The 12548-nt window shown below is 40.3% G+C and overlaps 2 protein-coding genes across 2 annotated transcripts in view; one reads left to right on the plus strand and one right to left on the minus strand.

The window, feature by feature from the left end:
- Nucleotides 1–12548, minus strand: part of LOC140274630 (DLA class I histocompatibility antigen, A9/A9 alpha chain-like) — a 424015-nt gene that overhangs the window by 340860 nt on the left and 70607 nt on the right. The window lies entirely within an intron of this gene.
- Nucleotides 1–12548, plus strand: part of dbpa (D site albumin promoter binding protein a) — a 37572-nt gene that overhangs the window by 19588 nt on the left and 5436 nt on the right. The gene's annotated exons all lie outside the window — the stretch shown is intronic.

Below are 12548 nucleotides of genomic sequence, written 5' to 3' on the forward strand. Positions count from 1 at the left end.
GGGAGAGAGGCCGCTTTGCATGTTTTCAAATCTCTCTCGCTCTCACTCTCTGTCTCTCACACGCTCGGGCCATGTGCGGCCGCTGCGTCACGTGCCGCTGCAGAGATCATCCAAGCGGGAAGGCAATATGCGAGAGAGCAGGAGATAGAAAAGGGAAGGGAGGGGCTGGAGGAGGAAACAAAGAGGAGTGCAGAGGGAGAGGAAACAGTGGAGATTACAGAACGAATAAACACTGAACACAGAGCAAAAAGAGCTTTAGAAAAGGAGATTTTTAGGATTGCAGAGTGGTTCATAATAAGGCTTTTTCTATCAGCATTTAAAAAAAATAGTTCTCCTGTTGCTGCAGAATGCATCCAAACATCAGTCTTACCTTTGGAAGCATACAACATATTTCTCTCTGCCCTCCAAAAACACAAATTGCATTTAACAAAATTATTCACATGACCTTCTTTAATCATCCACTTCTGTGGTTACCCGCTCTTTCCCTTCAGCAGGCGTTTTTACATATAATTGTCAAGCAGATTTGAAGTGAGCTTGTGAAATGTCTGTGAATTAGGCCCGTTTATTTTTACTCTAAAGGAATAAAAGAGGCTGTGTAAATCTGCGAGAAGGTGGTGGTAAAGGACAGGTTGTGTACGGTTTAAATGATTGATGTAGAAGGTAAAGTGGTTGCTGACCGAAAAATAAACTTTGAAGAAAAGGACAGAAACAGAACCAGCTGCTTTGGAAATATAAGATAGAAACGGAGAAATCATCCAGAATTTCTTTTAGTTGGCCGTTTTATTCTTATTAATTTTATTCTTTTGCATCTTGGTTGGCTTTACTTCATACTTTATGTTTGTAGAAGTTACTTCCTGTGTGTTTTCTGTTTATTTTTATATAAGGTTTCAGTTTCAGTTTTTATATATATATATATATATATATATGCATGCACTACCCGGTTTCTTTGGTTCGTTGCCACATCCTTTGACTGTATATCTGCCTGGTCACTCCAGTTTGATTTTTATTTTCTTGGATACTATTCGGACAGTTTTGGATGCTCTGCACCTTTATTTCTAAGTCTCACTACTGTTCCCTTTGTTCTGATCTTTCCACTTTTAGCCCTCTGTGTTCTCCATTAACCACAACCTCATGGCATTTCCCTTAGAAGCAGTACAATTTGACATTTATGCCACGTGAATGTCTGCAAAATACGTCCCCATCTCCTATCAACAAAAGACAAATACCACCTCATGTCAGCAAAAGAATGTTTTTGAGAAATTATTCATTTACTGTTTGCTGTTTCCATCAACCCTTCTTCATGCATTACCAGAAAATGTGTCTGAAACATGGCAAATGGGACCATGGATCGCTGAACTTACCTTTGAAAAATGGCTGGATTCTCAGGAGATGTTCCAGTCCATACAGGTACTATAGATGCTTATAGAATCAGTTATGTCGGGACCGTATTCTTTTTTAGATGAACGAAGAGCAAAAGCTATCTTTAACCCGCAGTTTCGTTCCGACTACAAATGGTTTTGTTCTGTCAGTCTCGACTTCATTATTTAACCAGCAGTGTTTCAGAAGTGGAGCGTATCACCTGGCTCACTGTGCAAAGTCAAATTAAGTAGAGAAAAATCCCATATGTCTGTTGTATTTAATAACCGCTCAGCCACTCGCAAAGATAATTTCCACACTTTGTCCTCTGTGCTGTTCTCGCTTGTTATCTGTGCTTTAAGTCATTTTGCTAATTGATTTCTGGCTTCATGCCATCTGCATGGGGTGTTTTCTTCAGAAAATTGATTGGATTCGCTATGTTGTTCCTGGTTCTAACTTCCTACTGAACTAATCGCGCCTGTGATGGTCAAAGTGGCATCTGTCTAAGTTCACAAGCTGCATATTTTAAGCAAAGCAGCGAGCCAAGCCACTTGGAGGGTCCTGCTTCGTCTCAGAACTGGAGAACCACGTCCAGTGGAAATAAGGGGTAACTCTCTCTGTGGAAAATATCTTTTTGGTCTTACACTGACAGGCTTTGGCAAGAATTTGATTTAACAACTGGCTCCTCTCCATTGATCAGACAGATTGAAGGTAGCTGGTGAAAGTCAGATAGATGGTTTTTCTTGTCACCTGCCAAGTATTTTTTGAAAGCTCTTTATCTTTTTCAAATTTTTACCCATCAAGACCTGCTAAAATGTTCAGTGTAGCAAACATCTGGTGCATCAGGCTACACTGATCTCAGAAGGTGCTGCCAGCTATCACATAAAATAACTGTAAGTGTGCCTAACTTAAACAGTGTGTTTTAACTATGTAACTTTAATCTGATACAATGTCTTATCATCATGCCATCTTCATCATGCAGGACTGTTGTTATGTTTAATTAAAGCTTTTTTTATGCTGATCAAAACAGACCTGCTAACATCTGCCTCTTGAGTGCGATGTGAAATTGTTTAATCAGTGTTCAGTCATCTCTGCAGTAGACAGGTTTTAAGAGGCTCCAGCTCGGCTTTTCATCTTTGGAAACCCAACATACCGGCATACACGCTAATTTTCACTGAGGTTGAGGCATCAGGAGTGGCTGTCGCTCACATTTTCTCCACGGAAACACACGTGTGCTGATGGTAATATTTCAGACGAGGCTCTGAAACCGACAGCAACAGCGTGTGGACAAAAACAGAGAAGATTGAGACAGCTGGAAGCTCATTTCTTTGTTCCACTGTGTGGGGCTGAGGTCTGCTGTCCATTATCTTAAAGAATCAGGAATGTCAAAAGAACAGCCTGTGGGATGCTGCGTAATGCCACGCCTTTTTGTTGTTGTAGTGGTACACCTGTCCCCAGGGAGGCTGAGGCTGAGCCGTACGTTGTATCCCTCAGACACTGATGACAAAGGCTTGTTGCAGCGGGTGTACCTGCTTTTAAATAACCCATTTAAACGCGTTACTTTGGTGGTGAAAACGTTAGAAGTGAGGCTTTTTTTCATCAGATCTGAACACCGCTGTTGTCTCGATCCTTGTTTACTTCCTGCTGGACTCTGAGGTGTTAAAGGACACTGCATAATGAAATGTGACAGTTTGACAGTGTTCGACAGCTGTTCGACTTACAGCTGAACACTGAATATGAATCACATCAAGCCGCACATATGCGACTGGCCCAGATGTGGTATGAATAGATTAGATTTGGTTACATTTCAGAAAACATCTATGTCACTGTTTCCAAAACAGGAACCCCTGAAGTTACTCAGCTCATTTGCATGTCAGGGGTCAGGATCTAAATGTATTTCAGCAGGAACAATTCAGCCCCCCAGGCAGTTTTTGCTTTGTGGAGGCGCATTCTCTGCTAAAGAGTCATGAGGTTGGTTTTGCGTTTTGAATGCTGCTCATCGTCTGTTTGCCTGTTGCAGAGAGACCTGATTTGCAAACCAGTGAATAACAATCAACAGCAGCAGGCTTGAGTTTTTTATATGTGTCATTTTCTCCAGCGTCTCCAGCCTTTATCATTGTCTTATAAATACTTCTGAATTACTGCCACCTACAGGACGGGGGGAGTGGAGAAGCCTGTTATATGCAACGTATATACAACAAAAACAACTTAAAAACATCACTTTTTCATACGTCAGCAGACTGACGTGTCTTGAAATGCAGTGAAAATGAAGACAACTAACATTCTCAGGGAATCTTTTTTATGGGACTGAAAGGTTGGTGACTCTAATTCTACGTGTGGAAACTACTTTGTCAAGGCTTGGGAACAATCCTGGCTTTGGGTGAAAAGAAACGAGCAGGAAGACGGTCTCGCTTTCTGTTTTCTGAGATTCTTAATTGTGCTGTAAGAATGTCAACTGATTCTGTATTTGGTCATTAGTGAAGACTCAGTCGCTACTAGCGAAACCACAACCTCGTGATTTATAAAACATGTTCCTGATAATGTGATTCTTCTCTTATTTTCTTGATCCCACTGCTGCATATTTTATTAAATGTGTGCAGAGCTTTAAATTTAGCTGTTAATTGAATAGCTCAGACTCACCCAGCTCGCTTTATCTGACGGATTTGTTTCTACTGCATTTTGCATAACATTTGTGGGGAGCCGTGTCAGAGCGTATCTGCTTTAAAAGGAAGCTTTGGCGTGGAAAACCTCTCTTTATCTCAAATGTGAACAAAGAACAGATGCTGCTTTCAATCAACAGCAGCACATCACGGTTACAGCGAACCCACCATGTGGCGTTCTTTTTTTTTTTTTTTTTTACACGTCGAGTCATGTGATGCACTCAGAGGCCCAGTCAGTGTGTAATAATCTGATCTAACCATTGGCAGAGCCTGAGCACTGATTTGGAAAGACGACAGTGACAGGAGGAGGGGGAGGACACTACAGTCGCCATGATGCTGTGACATAACTCGCAGTGAGTGTGTTGACATTAGGTACAACACTCCTGGGGTGTGTCACCTGGACTGAATCGTTTCTGGTGTGTGTGTGTGAGATAGTGTGTTCTAGTGTTTTTGCACACTCATGTGAACATGCACGTGCCTGCTTTTGTTTGTTTGAGTGTGCAGCAGCGAGTCCAAGCCTGCCAGGGTGTGTATGTGAGCGCCTGTGTGTGTGTGTGTGTGTGTGTGTGTGTGTGTTCAGTATCTGAGAAAAGAGATTACACTGAGACAGAAACCAGATGTGAGAGATTCTGTAAACTGAGACAACGGTTATATCTTAATCTGACTGAAGTTACCAGGTGCTCATGTGAAATTACAAGTAAAACAGATTTTCTTTTCTATTTTTCATAGAAAACTGTTTTTAAAGAAATTTAAAAATGTATCCGCGCAGGTTTTGGTGTTTGTCTTCCAAAGGGCTTCTGCTGATTCTTTAAAGGTTTGATCAATTAGAATATAACAGTAGAGATCCATAATGGTGACAGAAGTGAATTGCAATAAAGACAATAATAAATTCCTCACATTTTAGAAGCAGGAAACAGCAAAAATGTGACATTTTTCTTAAAAAACAGGTTTATTAATTTGTTAAACTAGTTACTGCTGCAGTTTGTTTGATTATCTGGTCATTGTTGTACTAAAATATATTTAGCTTCTTCAATTACTATAAACACAATTAAGTTAAAAAACAGGGTGTAAATGATTTATAGTTTCTAAATTTGAGTTGATGGTCTATTGCAATCTTTTTTGGAATTCTTTGAAACTGTTGTGATTGTTTTTGCTTTAATGTTTTACACATTAATCAAATATATCAACAGATTAATTAATAATGAAAATGCCTGTTAGCCTCACCGCTGCCTGATGAAATCCCCTTTGAATAGAGGCTCTGATGTGCTTCAAGTTGCAGATGCTGAAGTTAAAGTCAGCAGCAGACAGAAAGGGGAGCGCCTTGCTGTTTACGTTAAAGGGAGGGGAGCTTCCCATATCACATTCCACGTCTGTATTGTATTTCCAGCTTATGTTTGTGAATGAAAAAACAGCTGCTTGCAGAGCTCACAGTTCAGCTCCAGAAACGACAGGATGGGAAAGGAAACGCTGCTCTCCGTCTTTATCTGATTACTACTGCCGACTGTGGTGCTAATGCTACGGCTGCTGCTCTCACTGCTGATGCTACTCTAAATGCTGCTAACGCTATACTGTTCCCCAAGCTACCAGTTCTGTAATGCCTCTGCTTCTATTAAAAGAGATCACAATTCAGTCCTTTAAAGCTAAATCGAGCGCTAAGTGATTCTGTTTTCCTGTAACTACACGAAGATATCAGATGACACTAACAATCAGGAAACGTCACCAGTTATGCGACTTTTTCATGTTATTCTTGCTTTCTGCGTTTGCTCCACACCTGCTTTGTGTTGTGTTGACTGCGTCACTGTCTGGTTCCACACCTGTTAACCATCAGTCATCACTCCTCTGGAGCAGATACGCCCCTGGTTTTGTCTGTGTTCCTTGCAACAAGCTTTTCCAACCTCTCGCCTTGTGTAAATTTCAGAAAAGTGCGGATGTTTGACTACTGCTTTGTTCCTGGATCGCTTTACTTAACGCACTGTAGCTCTCCAGCCATTTTTGTTGAAAAAGGGCTCTGTTTTTGAGGATCAAACGCTCAGGGATGCCACCTGAATTTGATGAACCAGTATCTATGTAGAAGCTAGTTCACTTTACTGATTGTTATACAACATATAAGCCGTTATTCAAGGCCCTGAATCAGTTTGGATTGTTCTTTTAAACGAAGTTTTTTTGTTGCATGAGCCTTTCTCTTCAGTTTCACATCGTACTTGTGCCTGTTTAAACTAAAACAATGAGAATATTACAATGCCATGCTGTTCATATTGGTTTGAGAAGAAAACCGGAGACATACTTCCACGTGGGAGTTGTCCTATGTACCAACCAGTCGTGTGTTTGTATTCGGAGCGAGTCTTCATTTGTCATCACTTATTTCTGAAAGAACGATAGAAGCCTTGAACTGGACGTTAACCTGAAACTTTTCTTTCTACTTAATACTTTCTTTGGTTCATGTTCTGTTTGTTTAACTTTCTGTCAAGTGTCTTGCTTTTGGATCCTTGTTCTGTCAGTTGTCACAGTGGGCCGTTTAGTCTGTATCAGTTTGAACTGTTGCAACGGGATCGCTGACAGTGATTGAAAATGTGCAACATGTGTAAAACAGTCAGTCTGAAATATGAAAATAAGTTACTACAGTGAAGGAAGGAAAGCAAGTGAAGAAGCACCCAAAAATCAGCTCAATTACAGTAATTCCAATAGTTAATAGTTACCTCCATTCTTGTATAATTAGCATAATCACTGTTCTCCTGTTAATTGCTTTGTTTCCCTGTGTTACATAAAAACCTGCTGAATCAGAAAAGTCTTTATCCAGACTGAACAGGGAAACTTCTGCGTTAGAAGAGCAGACGATGGAGCTAATGATGTACAGGACTATCCAAAAGCAATTTCTGTAATATATTATAAAGAATATCTCAGGAAAACAGGAAATAGGTCACTTTTCAGAATTGTATTTCTATTTTTTTTTCAAATATGCAAACTTAAAAGAAAAAAGCACCTTTAAAGTGAATATCTGGTCTGAGCTCCTTTATTCTCCAACACAGCCTGAACCCTCTGAGACAAGATTTCTGTCATTTCTTTAAGGAGTCTTCAGGAATAGTTCTCCAGGCTTCTTGAAGGACATCCCAAAGCTCTTCTTTGGATGTCGGCTGCCTTTTGTTCCGTTCTCTGTCAGATGATCCCACACTGCTTCAATAATGTTGAGGTCCGGGCTCTGGGGAGGATTCATCCCTCCATAAGACCTGTTGCCACTGATTTTCAGTCCACTTCTTGTGTCATTTGGCATAGCTCAGCCTTTTCTCCCTGTTTCCCTTCCTTAAGAATGGCTTCTTGACAGCCACCCTTCCATGGAGACCATTTCTGATGAGGCTTGGGCCAACAGTAGATGGATCAGCTGAAGGTCCAGATGCATCTCTCAGGTCCTGTCAGGTCTTTGCTGGATTTTTTCCTCTTTCTTAAGGACATCACTTTCAGATCCTGTTCATCTGTAGATAGTTTTTTAGGCCTGACACTTCTTCTTTTGGCCTCCACTTGTCCAGTTGCCCTTTTTATACTTGAATCATTCATATTTCAGAGTTAACAAAGAACAAAACATTCCCTGAAAATGATCAGGTACAAGGACTGGACTAAAATGAGAGAAACAGCAGTCAGTGTCCAAAGAAAAAGAAAAAACTCTGAAAGACCTTCAGAAAGCCTTGAGAATTATTGTTCAAGACAATCTTTTAAAACATTACAAGAAATTCTGGCTGCCTGGAAGCAAAATATAAAGAAATGAGGGCTGGATCAAGACTTTTGCACAGTACTGTGCTTAAGGAGGAATTTAGTCGTACCTGCTCCACCTGGTCCCACTTCAGTCTCCTTCCAAAATACTGGAAATCATTCTGGGACTTCAGGAGAGCAGCTGTGAGTTTGTTATGTTCAGCTTGTTGTGTAGGTGGTTCACGTGAGAGTATAGTTAGATCAAACAAGAGATTAGTCAAGAGGAAGAGTTGCTCACCTGACTCTCAAACCTCAACCTGTCTATTTTCTGCCTCTGTGGGCGTCTCTGCCCACGACAGCTGATTTCTCCCAGTATGACTGGTGAACATCGGAACAAAATGTCAGATCCTTGACAAGCAAAGGACAGGAAATGATCCTGATGTTTTCAGAGTTCTCGTACATCATCCGAAGATCGACTCTTCAACTCCTGAGACAGCTCCTGTGACGGATGAAGAACATTTCAAATGTGAATGTGTTATAGCTGAACTTATATCAATGGACATGGCAAGAGAGATGAAGAATGAGGGGTTGATAGGCAGAAGGAGAGAAACACAAAATCTCGGCTAAATTAATGAAAGCAGAGAGAGAATCAACGGCTGCTTACTCCAAATGTCCCCTGCTCTCGGACAGGAAATGAAGCCAGACGAGGCCGCATTTGGCGGCTGTTTACCCGATAACAGCGGGAGCCATGTTCTTGGATCAGTTTAATTTTTTTTTTCCCAAAATGGCTGTTATTAGGACTAGGCTTTGGACAGACTTATCCGGGATCAGCCCCAACCAGCTGCCAGGGAATCAACAACATTTCATGTGATGGCACTGCAGTTGGACCACATGAGGCTGGGATTGAGAAAAAAATGGGATTTTTGGTGAATATATTGTGACCCCTTCTTAATGTGTCAGTGTGGAGGAATATGCACGGGTCATGGTTATGATTATTTAGCAATTCTGATTCCGATTAGTTATAAAAGTGTTATAGATACTCATTCCTAAACCCAAACCTGTTATTTACTTGCTTTTATAAAGGTTGTTGTATTGTGTTGTTTAGTGTGTCATGCTGGAAAAAGCAAGTGGTAAATTTACACATCAGACTAACATCAGTTAATCCCAACCATAAAATGGGATTGTGACCAATGAAGTTAATAGTCCTGTAGTATGTACACAGCTGCAGTTCTTTGTCCAGCTGGGAATGATTCAGGTTAACAAAGGGGTTCCTTAGCCTCCTGCCTGGTTAGCTGGTAATGTACTCAGCTATCCATTATGTTTTAAATACACTTGGGGAAATCTAGCTTTTGTCAGGAAGGGCCGACAACAATTGATCAAAAAGGATGAAGCATCAAATCGATAGATAGCAAAGGACTGTAGCTACAAAGTATGGACAACAGCTGGTCTTTCTCACAACTCTTAGTTTCATGCCATCACAAAGCAGATCTTTTTGCTCTTTGACTTCTCTCTTTTCTATGGCAGAACAAAACTAAAGCACCAACAACAGCACTGACACAACCAAGAGCAGTCCGCACTACAGACTGTGGCAGCAAAATGCTAAAACACATTGACGAGTGTGTTTGCAATGCACAAAGTGCACGGAAGTATGTTCAGATGCTGACTTTCACAGTGATTTTATCCAGTTATGACCTGTTACAACTGATGTGTGCTTTTACCTCTCGAGACTTGAGCGACGAACATGTAACATCATCATTTTACTCTAATATATTGATAAACACGAGGGCAAACTCAGTAATGCACAATAAAAGTAGAGGGTTTGGTTTATCCTCTCAAATCATTTTTATTTATATTTTCTCTGTCTTCTTACCTGAAACAGATTTAATATTTGAGGTTAGTAACAAGTTGTTCATGGTAAATACTTTGCAAAGAATATTTGTCTTTAAGAGCAACATCAGACAGACGTTCAGTGCTTCTTTGCTTTTATTTAGAAGACAACAGCAGTGGCAATGGATGACAACCCGATGATGCCTGGAAATTGAACCTCATTTCAAGAGAAGATTAATTTGAATCAAGTTTTGTCCTCTCATTGCAAATGTGCAGAATGACAGGTTGCCAGAACTCTGCTCAGCAGGCGCACCAGTATTTTTGTGGGTCCATGTGACTTTTGTTTACAAGCCCTGGATTGATTGCAACTGGGCACTGAACAGCAACAATAACCGCACATACAAAGTCAACTTTTCCACTCAAGCTTAGAGCAAAGAGGACCAACTATAAAGGATAATAACTGCAGAGAACAGAGCAACGTGATGCATGCATGTCACAAAACCCCTCAATTAGGGAAAAAATGCATTCATATGTACTTTGTATTGATTAAAACAACTAAATAACATGGTTTATAAATCTACTTTGGCATAAAAGTGTCGGCAGATGTCAGTTTACTTTGCTCCTTAAGGGACTCGTAATCAGGGAAGCAAAAAAAAAAATAGCCATAAGAAGATTTTATCTCAGAGTTCAGCATGAGTTTAAATCAGAAAACCCCCACCATTCACAAAGTTTACACATCTACTCAGTGCGTAAAGTGTTTTCAGCTGGATTTTGTGGGGAACACGGGGGTGTTTGAACCGCTTGCTTCGCCTCAAACGTCCCACCCTCTGCCTGTCATGCAGCGTCAGTCTAAATTCTCAGAGCCTGTGGAGGATTTTGCTGTGGTATTGTGGTTGATGTTCATAATAAAATGACTGACAGCGCACAGCAGCGGGCGAGTAGCAAATCAGCATCAGTTGAGCTGCTCAGACTGACGTTTCTAGGTTTAGAAAAAAAAGCTATGAATGCACAAAGGCCCCCAATAGCTGAAGTGGTTCTGCTTTGTTCCTATGATCTTACAAAATGAGGAGGAGTGCGTTAGAATTGTTAATATTTTTTATTATCAGAAATGTAGGTCTAAAGCTTTGCAGCTATTTATAAGCTGTGTCACAGAGCCCAGGGCTCTGAACTGTACAAATGCTGACACAATGCACGTCTTGCTGTTACTGGACGATTGCTCAAATAACATTTTGATGTCTTCTCCAAGGAGGAGACACTTTGGTGATTAAAGAAAAAAATGGTCTGCTTACTTATATGCAATGGGAACAAAATGTCACGATAACCAGCTGGTGCAGATATTTGGCCGAGAGTGGACTTTCTATTCTTGCCTCCATCATGTTACATTCAGAAAAGCAAAGCAGTGGCAGTGTAGAATAGCTGCAGGGTGAAAGCTTCATGGAAGAATTCCACTTTCACTGGCACATGATTTACTGTGAGGATGCAGGGAAGGATTATGCTTTTCTCAGTCTTCTGATTCTTGGTGTTTTGATGCTCATATTATGTTATTTCAACACTGAACATGGATTTCAGCATCGTCATTGCAACAAATGTGAAAATATCCCACTGCGGTCGTCTGTGCATTTTAACCAATCTGATAAGATGATTCTGCATCTGTAACCTGTGAAAAAAAGGGTTAAAGGAAAAAAATGTTGCTCACAACAAAGGGTTAAGTGAAAAGCTGATCTTTCCTGCTTGTGGTAAATCCAGTCTGATGTGAGCACTGCTCAGTGTTCCTGGCTCAGTACTGCCACACGGTGGTCAATCTGTGTCACTGCATCTGCTTCAAAGGAAAGAAGCAGAAAAAGGGTGCTGTTTTTTTGTAAAGGCAAATATAAGGGATTAAACTTTGTAAATACATGTTTTTAAGAAAACAAAAATGGGTAGAATTAATGGGAAAACTCCTTCCATTTCCCCTCTATCCCCATTAAGATTGATTTGAACATCATGTCCTTGGCCTATACGGTAATCCTCTCGATGGTCAACTAATTTCTGTGGGCCTCATTCCTGGCTCAACACTCCATGGATGAACCATGGCAGACATTGTGCGGGACATGTGACTCTGCAGCCTGTGGAATCCAAAGGGTTTCAGCAGCAAACACTGAAGCTGAAGGCTTTCACATGTGATTTAAACTCCAAAAGCAGCTAATAATTTATAATTGTTTTGATTTTGTGACCTTGTAAAGCAGGTCTTCTAAGAAGAAATGCAGCTCAGACTTCTTGCATAAATCAATGGAACATTTATTTACTGTAGTTTAGTAGATTTCAAATTGTTAGTTACAATCTGCTTTACAGTATTCAATCTTAAATGAATCATCACTGAGTATTTTGTACCATGGGGACATATATAAATTGGGTTTTTAAAAATGAAAGAATTAAGGAATGTTGCATTAGGAGCTTGTTCAAAAGGTTAAATTAGATTAAATGAATTAATAACGATGAAAAAAAAACTATTGGTTTTAATATTTAACCTATATTTTGGCCTGAAATTTAATAAAAGTAGAAAAACATTAACCTTATAGTGAAAGTTGGGTCTATTGGGATCAGAAAGATATAGAAAGGATTAAAATCCAGAACAATACACAGTAACAATTTCATTTTGAGGTTATGTTCATGTTCAGGGCTCATCTCTGCTGTTGGATTTGATCCGTTCTCAGTTGGTACTCTGTGTTGAGTTTGTTGGCCTTCAGCTCTGCCGCTGCTTTCCGACATGTGACTGTCCTCAGCGAAGGCAGATGGGCTCTAATCTGCAGATAAAAGTAAAACTAGATGTTGACGAGTGGACGGCCAAACGAGTAATTAAGCTGCTGAGTCTGTGTTTATTGCATCTGAATGGAGTGTGAAGCAGATTAAGCTTCAGTGGAGGCATATAGATGATAATGAGAATAATCTCTTTTCATCTCTTCTGTTCTGTTTATTTATGTGCAGCTTTTACGTCTAACTGCCACAAATTAACTGCCACAAATTTCCATCAAACAACATGATTTT

Source organism: Leuresthes tenuis, unplaced genomic scaffold (genome assembly GCF_036924035.1).
Source record: "Leuresthes tenuis unplaced genomic scaffold, fLeuTen1.0.hap1 SCAF_18, whole genome shotgun sequence".
Taxonomy (NCBI): Eukaryota; Metazoa; Chordata; class Actinopteri; order Atheriniformes; family Atherinopsidae; genus Leuresthes; species Leuresthes tenuis.